The following is a 13,842-nucleotide window of genomic DNA, read 5'->3' on the forward strand; positions in this document are numbered from 1 at the left end:
CAGAAGGACCGTCACGACGAAAACCTGCCTCCTCAGTCGTATTCGCCTGGAACGTTGGTGTGGCTTCGCGTTCCCTCCTCCGCTCCTGGCCTTTCCACAAAGCTACTGCCTAAGTACAAAGGCCCATACCGCGTCCTACGTCAAGCATCCCCAGTCATCTACGGACCGCCGTCGTCGCGGCCGTGAGACTGTTCACGTCGATCGACTGAAGCCGCATTATGACCCACCATTTGTACCAGTTCCTTAGGTCGCCAGGATGGCTCCTTTTCCGCGGGGGAGTGATTTGTAACATGGTAGGGCGCAGACAAGACCGCCTGCGAAAGAAGAAGACGAAGACGGTTGGTTGTTGGCGCTCGCGCTTGCTCGGCTTGCACCGCTGATCGCTTCAGCTGTGGCAATCTTTAATAAACGCGTTACTGTCTCAACGTTAAATGCATACCATCAAGGTCTTTAAAATTGCGTATCTATGTATTTTCTATTAAAGGAACACACCACCTAATCCTTACCTAATGATGTTACGCCTCATATAGCGTAATATTTACTTTGATCGACAACGTTCACAAGTATGAACAGTCGGACCTGTTCAGATGGGGTGGCGGTAAGCAAGTGGTTCAACTTTGGCCGGTTGGCTGAATCGGGTGACGTGCCGACAAACAGAAAGACAGAAAGACAGACCAAAATTTTCTGCGGTTTAAGTTCCCCAAGAAAGACTATCGTCCTTTAATAAAGAAGTTAAAGACAGATGGAATGCATTACGGAAGAACGATATAACAGGGGCAGTAATAAGGGGCACGTGCTGACGTTTCACAATGGCGAGTGCCCACAAAACGAGTGCTTGCGGAAGAAAAACGATATGCAACAAAAAAGAGATTAAAGAAATACGCTACGAGGTGAGCTTTTCTTCGGAGCAGCAAGTTATCGAAAAAGCTTTCCTTGAAACGTACCGAAGACTGTTGGGCGGTAAAACGGAAGTGAAAGAAAAATTCATAGAAGAATTTTTCACTTATGCCGAAATTGGAAGATGACGTCAGAGATGCGCTGAAACGCCCATAAAGATAGAAGAAGTTGGCAAGCAATCGAAGACCTTAGTAAAGGCAAGTCCGCCAGGACCTGATGGCATAGGGGCAGATTTTACAAAACTTTCAAAGTGAAACTACGGTAATGCTTTATCACGTTATTACTGAGCATATGAAGTTAAGCAACTGCCTCTGTCCTTTAGGGCGAGTCACGTCATACTCATACCAAAACTGAAGACGCAGAAAACGTTGCAGTGTGGGAAAACTATAGGCCCATAAGTCTTACGAATGTTGACTATAAAGTTTACATGAAAGTTCTGGCAAAGAGACTACAATCAGTAATTACGAGTATTGTTGGTGCGCACCAGACGTGCGGTATAAAAGGACGAACCATTTTTAACAATATTCACACGGCGAGAACCATTTTAGAATGTTGTGATGCAACTAATGGCCACATAGCGATGATACATTAGACTTGCAGAAAGCCTTCGACAAAGTGAGTCATGAAATATTATTTGCGCTATTGATCACACTAATGTTGTGTGGAGTAATACGAGAGGGTGTGAGAATGGCATATCAGAACTGCTATGCTAACCTCGTGATTAACAAAAAACTTAGCGCTAGCATAGCTTGACATCTAGTGTGCGGCAAGGATGCCCTTGTTCCGCTCTGTTATTTGCCATGTACATTAGAACCCTTTTGTTTAAAATTGATGAGCAACACAAAAATAACAGGATACCAGTTCTTGACACATGAAGTAAAAGTTTTAGCGTACGCAGATGATATCGCGATATTTTGTGAAAATAAGAAACAGCATACAGGAGGCGATAAGAGAAGCCAGAACATTTTGTGCCTATACTGGAAGCGCCATCAGCTGGCAAAAGTGTTTGGGTTTTTGCATGGTGAGTGGAATTTCCAAAACCAGAGTACTTTGAAGGGATCACATTCACCACCACGCCGTCCAAGTATCTCGGAGTGCCTTTAAAATATTATCAAGAAACCACTGAACAATGGGCTGATGAAACTGAAACATTCGGGCAAAGGCACCAAGTGGGGAGGATGTGACCTTTCGATCTTTAAGCGCGCAACAGTGTGCAACGTGTTTCTTGTAGCAAAAGTTTTTACATGCTACAGGTATTATGTATGTCTCGAATATGTGTACAAGGTTGCACAGAATATTTGCAGTGTTTATTTGGAAGATCTAGTTGGGAACGAACTGGCCGAATTAATCTTTTTCACAAGCTAAGAAAGGGGAGTGGGATTGTCGCATTTATTCCTCAAGCAGGTTATTCTAAGATTTTTTACTTAAGGGATCAAAATGATGGATTCTTGCGTGCGGTGATGCAAGTGAGACTACGTGATAAGCTACCACAGTACATTGTATCATCGTATTCTCCAACGCAGGTAGCGGTGAGAGGTTTTTTAAAAGAAGTTGTATATGCCTTTCAGGTCCTACAAGTGCACTTTTCGTTAGAGTATTTGTCATCGGTAACCAAAAAACAACTGTATAAGGATTTAGTGAATATGCATTGTGCCCAGTGCCTGTATACCGTAATAGGTATGTATTAGGATCTGAGAAAGATGTGTTTAACGTATTAACAGAATGCCTGTAAGAGCGTCAACTAAAACCTTTTTCTTTTTGCTACACACTGGCACGCTCCCCGTTAAACCATGGCTAAAAGATAAGGGATTCTATCTACCATGGGGTGTAAATTGCTTGATATGCAATAAGCCGGAAACAATCGAACACATTTTCTTAGATTGCTTTGATTCTGTGTTCATGTGGGACATCCTCCAGAGAACTTTAAAAAAAGATTTCCCACTTACGCCATTCGGAATACGCTTTTTGCCTTGGGAACAAACAGGGGATGTGCCATGTGATATGATAATGCTAGTAACCATGCACAGTGTCTGGAAAACCAGAATGGATATCAGGCATGAAAATGAAGCACCAAAAGCCGCCAAGGTATACCTTCATGAATACTTGTTGTACATTAGAGATGTATACGAACTTCCTGAGCACCTGACTGGCTACCCTGATAGAAAAGCTGCTCACAGTGAAATATTATTAAATTAGTTACACGGGACAAGATGTCAGTCCCGTTTTTAAAATGTATATTTGAACATGTTGTGAAGTGTTGAATTCAAAGATAAGAATTCCTATGTAAAGTGTGTCTTGACCAAAGCAGGAAATAATAAAAAAAAAGCCTCCGTGGCGCAATTGGCTAGCGCGATCGGCTGTTATCCGAAAGGTTGGAGGTTCGAGCCCTCCCGGGGGCGTTGTTCTGTTTCTCTTTTTCCCCTTCTTTTTAATAATAGCTTTTGATGAGTGTGCTCAAGTTGTCGACACAGTATGCGACCGCCGCCTCCGTGGCGCAATTGGCTAGCGCGATCGGCTGTTAACCGAAAGGTTGGAGATTCGAGCCCTCCCGGCGACGTTGTTCTGTTCTCTTTTTTCCCCTTCTTTTTATAATAGCTTTTGAAGTGTGCTCAAGTTGTCGACACAGTATGCGACCGCCGCCTCCGTGGCGCAATGGCTAGCGTGTTCGCTGTTAACCGAAAGGTTGGAGGTTCGATCCCTCCCGGGGCGTTGTTCTGTTTCTCTTTTTTCCCCCTTCTTTTTAATAATAGGCTTTGAAGTGCTCAAGTTGTCGACACAGTATACGACCGCCGCCTCCGTGGCGCAATTGGCTAGCGCGTTCGGCTGTTAACCGAAAGGTTGGAGGTTCGAGCCCTCCCGGGGGCGTTGTTCTGTTTCTCTTTTTTCCCCTTCTTTTTAATAGCTTTTGATGAGTGTGCTCAAGCTGCCGACAGCGTATGCGACCGCCGCCTCCGTGGCGCAATTGGCTAGCGCGTTCGGCTGTTAACCGAAAGGTTGGAGGTTCGATCCCTCCGGGGGCGTTGTTCTGTTTCTCTTTTTTCCCCTTCTTTTTAATAATAGCTTTGAAGAGTGTGCTCAAGTTGTCGACACAGTATGCGACCGCCGCCTCCGTGGCGCAATTGGCTAGCGCGTTCGGCTGTTAACCGAAAGGTTGGAGGTTCGATCCCTCCCGGGGGCGTTGTTCTGTTTCTCTTTTTCCCCCCTTCTTTTTAATAATAGCTTTTGAAGAGTGTGCTCAAGTTGTCGACACAGTATGCGACCGCCGCCTCCGTGGCGCAATTGGCTAGCGCGTTCGGCTGTTAACCGAAAGGTTGGAGGTTCGATCCCTCCCGGGGGCGTTGTTCTGTTTTCTTTTTCCCCCTTCTTTTTAATAGCTTTTGAAGAGTGTGCTCAAGTTGTCGACACAGTATGCGACCGCCGCCTCCGTGGCGCAATTGGCTAGCGCGTTCGGCTGTTAACCGAAAGGTTGGAGGTTCGATCCCTCCCGGGGCGTTGTTCTTTTCTCTTTTTCCCCCCTTCTTTTAATAATAGCTTTTGAAGAGTGTGCTCAAGTTGTCGACACAGTATGCGACCCCGCCTCCGTGGCGCAATGGCTAGCGCGTTCGGCTGTTAACCGAAAGGTTGGAGGTTCGATACCTCCCGGGGGTTGTTCTGTTTCTCTTTCTTCCCCCTTCTTTTAATAATAGCTTTTGAAGAGTGTGCTCAAGTTGCCGACAGCGTATGCGACCGCCGCCTCCGTGGCGCATTCTGGTTCCAGCAGCCGTGCTGAATGGATCGCAGGGTCATGGGCTCCGGCGGAGTGGCGACAGCGGCCAGTCTTAGCCGCGGAAACAGGAACGGAGATAACGAATACCACTTTATTTTGCCGCAACTGCCAAAAGGACGACTTGTTATCAACACCGTGTTTTTACACGGTGATGTACGAGCGAGGCCGTACAAGGTCGAAGATTCAGGGACGCATTGACGCCAACGGGCCTGCTGCCGGATGTGGTAAGCCTCGGTGCGTACCAGGTTAACCACGTGTGGGCGGTGACATTCAATGATGCCGCTCCCACGAAACGCCTGCTCGCCTTGAAGGAGCTGCAGGTGAAGGGGCGTCGCTGCGTCGTCGTCGACCCCAGGACCAGCAGGTGCGGCTGCGAATACACTGGCTGCTTCACGAGGTGAGCGACGAAGAAGTACGGACGGCGCTTTCGGCAAGGTGGTGGAGGTGAGCCGTGAGCGGTGGCGTGTCCCGGGCATGTCCGAAGGGTGTTCGACCACAAGAACAGCCCTCCTGAGCTGAAAAGCGGCGTCAAAGTCGAAGACCTCCCGCACCAGATCAGGATCGATGGAGAACTGGCCTTGCTGGTTGTGCCAGGTCGGCCGATGCAATGCTTGCGCTGCCAAGGCACAGGACACGCCCGCCGAGTGCAAGGTCCCCCGTTGCTCACGCTGCAAACGCTTCGGACACGTCGAAGCCGACTGCTTTAGAACCTACGCCAGTGCAACGGGGCCAGCGATGAACGAGGCGATGGCGGAGCACGTAATGGACGCGGCCGAGGCAGAGGACGCCGCCAAAGGGGTCGGAAGCCCAGTGGTCCCTGTGACTACTGGAGGGGTGGCGCCGGGGGACACACCCAAGGACCCGAGGCTCTCCAGCATCTGACTACACCGGCCAGCGCCCCGTCAGCGGTCGGGCCCAAGCGGGTCGAGAGGGACGTGGTTCCAGTGGGGGCAGCCGACACGACGGAGGGTCAGGGAGAGACGGCGGCGGACAGCGAGGACGAGATGTGCGTGACCAGCGCCACGCTAAAGCGTCCACTCGACGACTCGGGAGAGCAGGACGGGGCGTCGTCGACCAACAGCCAGGAGCCGCCTGCGAAGGCGCCGCAAGGGAGGCGGCTTAGTATCAAACCTAAGCCGAAAGTCCCTACCGACAGGAGACTGGCGGACAAGGTGAAATAAAATAGCGGCGGGAAGCAGGATGGTCCTGGAGGCGGCTAGCCGAGGGCTGGTCGTGAAAGGTAAGCACCATGCTCCGGGCCTACTCCTTTAGCGAATAAGTCACCATGGCACTGACTCCGCCATTCAGCATAGCTATACGCTTAACGTCAGAGGGTTGGCGGCTAGGCGTAGGCAAAGTCAGCTCTTGCGGTTGCTCACAGACCAAGACATTGACGTCCTAGCCGTCCAGGAAACCAAGGTAGACGGAGAGGAGGAGACCGGGAGCATGGTGCGCCGTTTCACTGAGCGATATTACGCGGTCGTAAGCCACGCGATGGGAACGTCCGCGGGTTGTGTTCTTTTGTGAAAAAATTGCAAAGCCTTCTTGTGCAAAGTGTTTTTTCATGCCAGTCAGGCAGAATTGTTTATTGTGACTTTGTATATGGTGCCACTGAATTCAGAGTAATATGCGTATACGCACCGAATAGTGTAGAAGAGCGTGCTCAGTTTTTTTCTAACCTGTTTCAGTGGACAAAGTGTGATAAGAGGGTGGTTTTGTTAGGGGATTTCAACTGTGTTTTAAGTGCTCGCGATAGAGTCAATAGCACTGGCGTTCGTGAGAAAAGCAGTGACGTGCTAGGCAGATTAATAAACGAAAATGACTTGGATGACGTGTATGAATGTGTCGTAGCAAATCGCGAAGTGATGTACACGCGATTTCAAGGCAATAGCCATGCGCGTTTAGATCTCATATACCTATCCCTAGATATTTTGCCTATGTGTCACGATTTTTCGGTTGAGCCAGTGTCGTTTTCAGATCACTGTTTTGTTGTCGCATAGGCATGAAGAAACAGCGTAAGGCTTTCAACTGGGATTTATGGAAACTGAACGCATTGTTATTAAAAGACGAACCATTTTTAGAATCAGTGCACGAGACCATTATTGAAGTGCTCATGGAAAAAACGGAAACTGTAGCAGAGAAATGGGAGTGTTTAAAGCAGAAGGTGAAAATGAAAGCGCTAGGCAGATCGAGCGCGCTAAAATTCGAAGCGCAAATAAAAGAAAGAGTCTGAAGAAAACACTGCAGCAGCTGATAGCCCTAGAAAGTCGGGAGCCTGGGACTTGTAAAGACGAGTTGCGCAGTGTCAAGGAAAAATTAGAACAGTATGACAGAGAGCGTTATCAAGGCGCCTGGGTTCGCGCTCGAGCAAATGATCTTGTCGCGGGGGAGACGCCCACTAAAAGGGCGCTTGGTCTCGAAAAAGCGCAAGGACGCCGAAACCACATCGATAAGGTCTGTTGCAACGGGACTCTCGCGAGCGACAATGAAACCATCGAACGGACATTTTTGCGTATTATCAGTCACTTTTGCAGTTCGAAAAGCGAATGTACATGGTTTTAAAGAAGAGTATCTTAAGCGCATGCCGCGGCTTAGTGACGACGCAAAAAAGCTCTTGGAAGACAAAATAACGGAAGGCGAAGTGGAGCGCGCGATTGGTCATCTGAACCCGGAAAGTCACCGGGACCCGATGGCCTACCGCTGCGTGGTATAAGACGTTTAGAACAGAACTGTCCCCGGGGTTAGCTGAGCTGTTCAATGAGGCGTACGAACAGAAACTCTGCCACCCTCCTTTAGCAAAGCGCATACGATATTAGTACCTAAAACGGACGAAGGGGAAAAACTTAAGCTGGTGACATCGTATAGGCCCATATCGCTGACCAATGTTGACTACAAGATTTTTATGAAGGTTCTCGCAGCGCGACTTCAAGGGGTCATTAAAGAAATTGTTGGAGAGCACCAAACTTGTGCAATCAAAGGCAGAACTATTAGCTCAAACATTCACAAGATGCGGTGTGTGCTAGAGTGTTGTCACGAGGAGTTACTTGGCGTTGCTGTGCTCCAGATAGACCTGGAGAAAGCTTTTGTGTTGCGCATGATATTTGTTTGTCATCTTAGATCATATTAATGTTGGTTCCATCATCAAGGAGGGAGTGGCCTTGGCGTACCAGAACTGCACAACACGTTTAACTGTTAACAAGTCTTTGGGGGCCCCCATTCACGTAATGCGTTCTGTGCGTCAAGGCTGCCCCCTCAGTCCACTTTTGTTTTGTATTTACATCGAAGCGATGTGCTTAGCGATAACTGAAAATGAAAAAAATACGTGGCTTCAGCTTGGCGGCAGTGGAAGGTAAGCTGCTGGCATATGCAGATGACATTGCGGTGTGTTGTACGAACGAAGAAACCGTAGAGGAAACGATAAGTGTTGTGAAACATTTTTGTAGCGTCACAGGGAGCCGCGTAAACGGGGGGAAATCTCTTGGGCTTCGGCACGGAAGGTGGCCTTCAAAGCCGGACCATTTTGCGAATGTGCACTGGACGGAACACCGACAAGGTACCTCTGTGTTCCCCTTGAATGTTATAACGGCAGCGAGGAGTATTGGTCGCGTCAAACAAAAAGACGAAGGAAAAAGCAGACAGGTGGAAAGGCATGAACCTGTCTGTTTTTGCTAGGGATACTGTATGCAACATGTTTATCACTAAACTGTGGTACGTAATGCAGGTGCTACGTTGTTCAAGGATCAACGTGCAAAGGCTGCACAAGTATTCGCAGTTTTTATATGGGGCTCGGAATGGGAAATGTGCAGACGGACCAATTTGTTCAGGCGCGTGAAGGACGGGGGTCTCGGTTTGGCGCACCTATTTGTGAGATAATTAGTAAGATTTTTGTTTTCCGTGACGTCAGGGATCCGTTTTTGCGTACGGTATGCCAGCTCAGGTTACCAGAACTTGTTGTCACTACGGATAGCAGGCCCGTGACGTTGCGTGGCTATCTCAGGGAAGTGGTAGACAGTGTACGTTTTTTATCTGTTCGTTTTTCGTTGGATTATCTGGCAAGTGTTAGAAGGAAATAATTGTACAAAGATGTATGTGCTATGGTTTTGCCAGTACCATTGTACAGGGCCATATACAGTGGAAGACCGGGACAAAATGTACTGAAGCGGGTGAGAACATGCAGGTACCTACAGGGTGAAAACATTTTTCTTCGAGTTACACACAGGAACACTATCAGTAAGGACTTTCACAGAGGAACGGGGCTTTTTTACACCATGGGGGTCACACTGCTTGATATGTAAGAAACCAGAAACATAGGCCTGTACGAATTCAGAGTAATGCCATTCGGTCTGTGTAATGCGCCTGCAACGTTTGAGCGCATGATGGACAGCATTCTACTTGGCCTAAAGTGGCAGATATGTTTGTACCGTGATGATGTTGTCGTTCTCCCCAGATTTTCCTACACACGTCGACCGTTGGCGCACGATTCTTCAGTGCCTTACTAAGGCAAACCTTCAGCTTAATCTGAAGAAGTGCCGCTTCGGGGCTCGCCAACTCACTATACTTGGTCATGTTGTCTCAAAGGATGGAATTCTTCCAGACCCGGACAAACTTCGTGCGGTCGCCGAGTTTCCTAAGCCGACTACACTCAAAGAACTGCGGAGCTTCGTCGGCTTGTGCTCGTATTTTCGTCGTTTCGTCCGTAACTTTGCGTCGATTATAGCACCACTTACGAAACTACTTGCTGGCCCTGCTAATCTTTCCAGTTGGATCCAAGCATGCGACGAAGCCTTCGACACATTGCGCCGCCTGCTTACGTCACCACCCATTCTGCGCCATTACGACCCCACTGCTCCGTCCGAAGTGCACACAGACGCTAGCGGCGTCGGTCTTGGCGCAGTGCTCGCGCAACGTAAGCCCGGCATTCCAGAGTACGTCGTCGCATATGCTAGCCGCGTGCTCACAAAGCAGAAACCAACTACTCAGTCACCGAGAAAGAGTGCCTCGCAATTGTGTGGGCATTAAGCAAGTTTCGTCCTTACTTGTACGGACAGACTTTCGACGTCGTAACCGACCATGCACTCTGTTGGTTAGCTTCTTTGAAGGATCCTTCCGGTCGCCTTGGACGTTGGGCTCTTCGCCTACAAGAATTTGACATCCGCGTCGTCTACCGATCTGGGCGAAAACATTCTGACGCGGACGCGCTCTCTCGACCGCCAGTGCAATCTAGTGAAGACCCGCATTCAGAAGCTGCCTTTCCCGTCACTGCCGTTTCCGTCACGAACATGTCATCTGAGCAGCGAAAAGACCCATGGATTGCCTCTTTCCTCAACGTCCTTGCCGCGTTAGTGTGGAGAGGCGGTCGGGGCGCGTATACAATGCACACGCGGCGCTTCGTTGTGAGCGGTTTGAGCCGTTGTCAGCGATAAATGCGTTTATTGCAGCTTCTGGTAATATATACGCTCTTCATTGTTGATCGCTGCACTAAGATCATCCATGTTCTATCTAGTGAGTATAGCGCAATCTGCCGATGAAAGGGATGCTCGCCTTGGATGACAGTCGCGCTTAACGCATATATGACGCTTTTTTGTTGTTTCTCTGTACTTGTTTAGCTTGGTTTTGTGTACTACGCACTGCAGTGGCACGACTGAACTACTTAAGTGTTTACTTCGATCTTGTTCATTTGTATACCAGCGCATATTCCTCTGCAATGAGTTCATTAGCACTGTTCACGCGAAACGATATATACGCAGGTAAGCGGTTAGCGCAGGGCTTTCATCGATTGATTACGTGCACGACAATGATGCAAGAAAGGTCCGGTTATTTTATGGAACAAGTGTCTTTTTTTTTTTTCAGACGAATAATGTCCGCTGCCTTCCATCAATTTATAACGACTCCACACAAACGCTCAAGATATTGTAAAAGAAAGGATGATGTTTTGCGTGAAATTATGCGACATAAATATAAGGCACGCCGTCGGGATTAATTTTGAACATCTGGTCCTTCAAAGCGTATCTAAATTTAAGCACACGGGTGGTTCTGCATAAATTTCGCCCCAAGTTAAAATTGCGCGCGGCAACTCAGTTTTATCACTACCGTGTCATTCCATTGTCTTTTTTCTTTTTCTTTTTTAAGGGACAGTTTGAGTACCGAAGTCTCAAACTTCACTTGATGGAAATATTTTGCTGTAGCGGGACCACGACCGTACAACAAAATGACATCTTAAGCACAACTAAAGCTGATCATGCACTGGAGTGCCGCGGTTATACACCTAACAACAACGCGAAAGTGCATGAGCCTCGTTTTTGTTTACCACCGAGTCGCTGAAACGCTGCATTCACACTATTTTATATTCCTCGTGTTGGGACTATGCCAAGCGCACTTCAGGGTGTGCTTGAACCAGAAAGCGGCACCAACACTGAAATGATTCTGGCGAACGAAGCGTACGACACCAATACACAGCCCTCTCGAAAGTCGCACTCACTTATCTATATTAGAATGCGTAGGCAGCCGAGCAAGCTCATTTGCTTCTGTACACCATGCTAGGTATACGTACGAGCAGTTAAACTCGCGCCAACATAACAGAGCAAACCGCCCTTTGAGAACGTGCAGGACATACGCGCACATGTAAACACTACGTGGCTAGCCAACGACGCAGGGAGCAATCCACACTAGGCGCGCTTCAGTCAGTAGCCGCCAGGCGTCGACTCCGCTTGATCTCGCGGCCAATAGAAAGCCTCCGTGGCGCAATTGGCTAGCGCGTTCGGCTGTTAACCGGAAGGTTGGAGGTTCGATCCCTCCCTGGGGCGTTTGCGTGTTTCTTTATTTTTTTTCCTTCTTGATATTAAAAGGCTTTGAAGAGTGTGCTCAAGATGGCCGACCGCGTACGCTACAGCCGCCTCCGTGGCGCAATTGGCTAGCGCGTTCAGCTGTTAACCGGAAGGTTGGAGGTTCGATCCCTCTCGGGGGCGTTTGCGTGTTTCTTTATTTTTTCCTTCTTGATATTAATAGGTTTTGAAGAGTGTGCTCAAGATGCCGACCGCGTATGCTACAGCCACCTCCGTGGCGCACGATTCCACTTCCGGCCACGCTAGCGTACGGACGCGGAATGAAGGGCTCCGACGGAGCGGTATCAGCGGCCCCAGCGGGCCGCGGCAACAGGCCTTTTGACGCTGTTGAAGATTATCAGGTTATCCTGCCGAGCCTGCCAACAGGAAAAATTGTGCTGAACACTGTTTTATGCACGCCGACGTAAGTGCAAGGCCATATCGAGTCGAGGATTTCAGGGACACGTTGATTCATCTTGGGATGCTCGCTGACGTTGTCACGCTGTAGGCGTATCAGATGAATCACGTCTGGGCTATCATCTTGAAAGATGCCACCGCAACGGAGAAGCTGCTCGCCGCAATGGACGTCAAGGTGAAAGACCGCAAGTGCCTTATTATTGACCCAAATGACCGTGGCGTTCGCTTCAAGATTCACTGGCTGCTTCATGGTGTGTCGGACGAAGACGTGCGAACCGCACTCTTGCCGTACGGGAAGGTCAGTGAAGTTTCTAGAGAACGTTGGCGTGCTCAAGGCGTCGCAGACAAGGGCTCAACGACTCGAATGGTGACCTTGAAGTTGAGTCCTGGAGTCAAGGTTGATGACCTTCCGCACCAAATCAAGGTGGCCGGTGAGTTTGCACTGATTGTTGTACCAGGCAGAGCCCCACTTTGCCTTCGTTGTAAATCTAGTGGACACATCCGTAGGGAATGCCAGGTGCCACGTTGCACTATTTGCCATCGCTATGGCCATGAGGCAACCCAATATGCGAAAAGTTACGCAAGCGCCGCTGGCTCCCTGAGAGGCGTGGATACTTCAGTGCACCTTATGGACGAAGCGGATGCAGAAGAAACAGCGGCAGCAGTGGGACGCGAAGCCCCACCCACCGTTAAACCTTCCGAGTCGACCTCAGTAGAAGCGGCGGAGAAAAGCAAGGCATCTACCGAGCAGTGGCCAGCGCTGACGGAGGCTGCTGATGCGAAGGTCCGCAAAAATAACGACCTTTGCGCTACACCGGATGACAACGACGGGGACAAGCCCGCGGACATGGACATTTCGGAGGTTTCGACTTCCAGTCCGTCAGCCAAGCGGGCTCATGAGGACACTGGCGAGGCAACAACGAACGACGACGGTGAAGGACAACCCCCGAGTAAGACGGCCCCCATTCGACGGCCCTCTTATCGACCTCGACCGAATCTGTCCACCAGCAAATCGGTGGCGGCAACTCCGCCACCTGCGCCGACGTAATGCTAACGGCGCCATGGCTCAACGGCCTGGCATGCCCTTTTTTCCTGAGGTAAGCGCCAAGTTCCCAGCCTCTTTTGATATCGCAATGATCTTCCTTGCTGAATCACTACGCATCGCGACGCTTAACGTACGAGGCCTTGCGTCAAAAAGAAAGCAGAGTCAGGTGTACCGTTTGGTGACCGCGAATGACCTCGACGTTGTAGCGATACAAGAGACTAAAGTAGATGGTAAAGCAGAGACTGGGAACAGTGCGGCGCTTCACGTCGCTCTATGATACCGTGGTTAGTCATGCTGTAGGAACATCGGCGGGCTGTTGCCTACTGCTGCGCCGTAGCTTGTGCCTATCGAGACGGGTAATAATTTGTTGTGACGAGCGTTTGATTGTCTATGATTTCCTTCTTGAGAATAAGGAGTGGCGTATTATTGCCTATATGCACCCAATAATGTAGAAGAAAGACGCTCGTTTTTTGAGCATGTTTGCCAATTCTGCGAATGCCAGAAGCTAGTCATTATTATCGGCGACTTCAACTGCGTACTATCTGCAGCAGATAAAACTAGCAGGAAGAATTTTAATGATGCAAGCACCAAAGCTCTTCGAGAAATAGTGAATGATTTCTGCATTGAAGATGTAGGAAAATGTTTAGAAGGTGCACGTGCTGTACAATTAACTCATTACCAAGGATCGAGCCATGCCCGACTAGACAGAGCGTACGTGTCTCTGGATATTTTACCATTTTGTCAGCAGTACCATGTTATGCCGGTCTGTTTCAGTGATCATTGCCTGGTTAAATTTACTATTGCTAATCGGGCGGAAACGCGAAATAAATTTCAATGGGAATTATGGAATGAATAGCAAGCTGCTCAAAGACGAGGTCTTTGTGAAGGAAGCAATT

At 49.0% G+C, this 13,842-nt stretch overlaps 9 non-coding genes across 9 annotated transcripts; all 9 read left to right on the top strand.

Moving 5' to 3' along the window:
* The first annotated feature begins 3,222 nt into the window (after positions 1 to 3,222).
* Trnan-guu (transfer RNA asparagine (anticodon GUU)) lies at positions 3,223 to 3,296 on the top strand. Its single transcript has one exon. It is a non-coding gene; the product is annotated as a tRNA-Asn (tRNA).
* A 392-nt stretch (positions 3,297 to 3,688) lies between these two features.
* Positions 3,689 to 3,762, top strand: Trnan-guu (transfer RNA asparagine (anticodon GUU)). The gene has a single exon. It is a non-coding gene; the product is annotated as a tRNA-Asn (tRNA).
* An 82-nt stretch (positions 3,763 to 3,844) lies between these two features.
* Trnan-guu (transfer RNA asparagine (anticodon GUU)) lies at positions 3,845 to 3,917 on the top strand. Its single transcript has one exon. It is a non-coding gene; the product is annotated as a tRNA-Asn (tRNA).
* Positions 3,918 to 4,001: 84 nt separating this feature from the next.
* Positions 4,002 to 4,075, top strand: Trnan-guu (transfer RNA asparagine (anticodon GUU)). Its single transcript has one exon. It is a non-coding gene; the product is annotated as a tRNA-Asn (tRNA).
* Positions 4,076 to 4,161: 86 nt separating this feature from the next.
* Positions 4,162 to 4,235, top strand: Trnan-guu (transfer RNA asparagine (anticodon GUU)). The gene has a single exon. It is a non-coding gene; the product is annotated as a tRNA-Asn (tRNA).
* Positions 4,236 to 4,315: 80 nt separating this feature from the next.
* Positions 4,316 to 4,390, top strand: Trnan-guu (transfer RNA asparagine (anticodon GUU)). The gene has a single exon. It is a non-coding gene; the product is annotated as a tRNA-Asn (tRNA).
* An 82-nt stretch (positions 4,391 to 4,472) lies between these two features.
* On the top strand, positions 4,473 to 4,545 carry Trnan-guu (transfer RNA asparagine (anticodon GUU)). The gene has a single exon. It is a non-coding gene; the product is annotated as a tRNA-Asn (tRNA).
* A 6,847-nt stretch (positions 4,546 to 11,392) lies between these two features.
* Trnan-guu (transfer RNA asparagine (anticodon GUU)) lies at positions 11,393 to 11,466 on the top strand. The gene has a single exon. It is a non-coding gene; the product is annotated as a tRNA-Asn (tRNA).
* Positions 11,467 to 11,554: 88 nt separating this feature from the next.
* Trnan-guu (transfer RNA asparagine (anticodon GUU)) lies at positions 11,555 to 11,628 on the top strand. Its single transcript has one exon. It is a non-coding gene; the product is annotated as a tRNA-Asn (tRNA).
* The last annotated feature ends 2,214 nt before the right edge of the window (positions 11,629 to 13,842 follow it).

This window comes from Rhipicephalus sanguineus, chromosome 1 (assembly GCF_013339695.2).
Source record: "Rhipicephalus sanguineus isolate Rsan-2018 chromosome 1, BIME_Rsan_1.4, whole genome shotgun sequence".
Classification (NCBI taxonomy): Eukaryota; Metazoa; Arthropoda; class Arachnida; order Ixodida; family Ixodidae; genus Rhipicephalus; species Rhipicephalus sanguineus.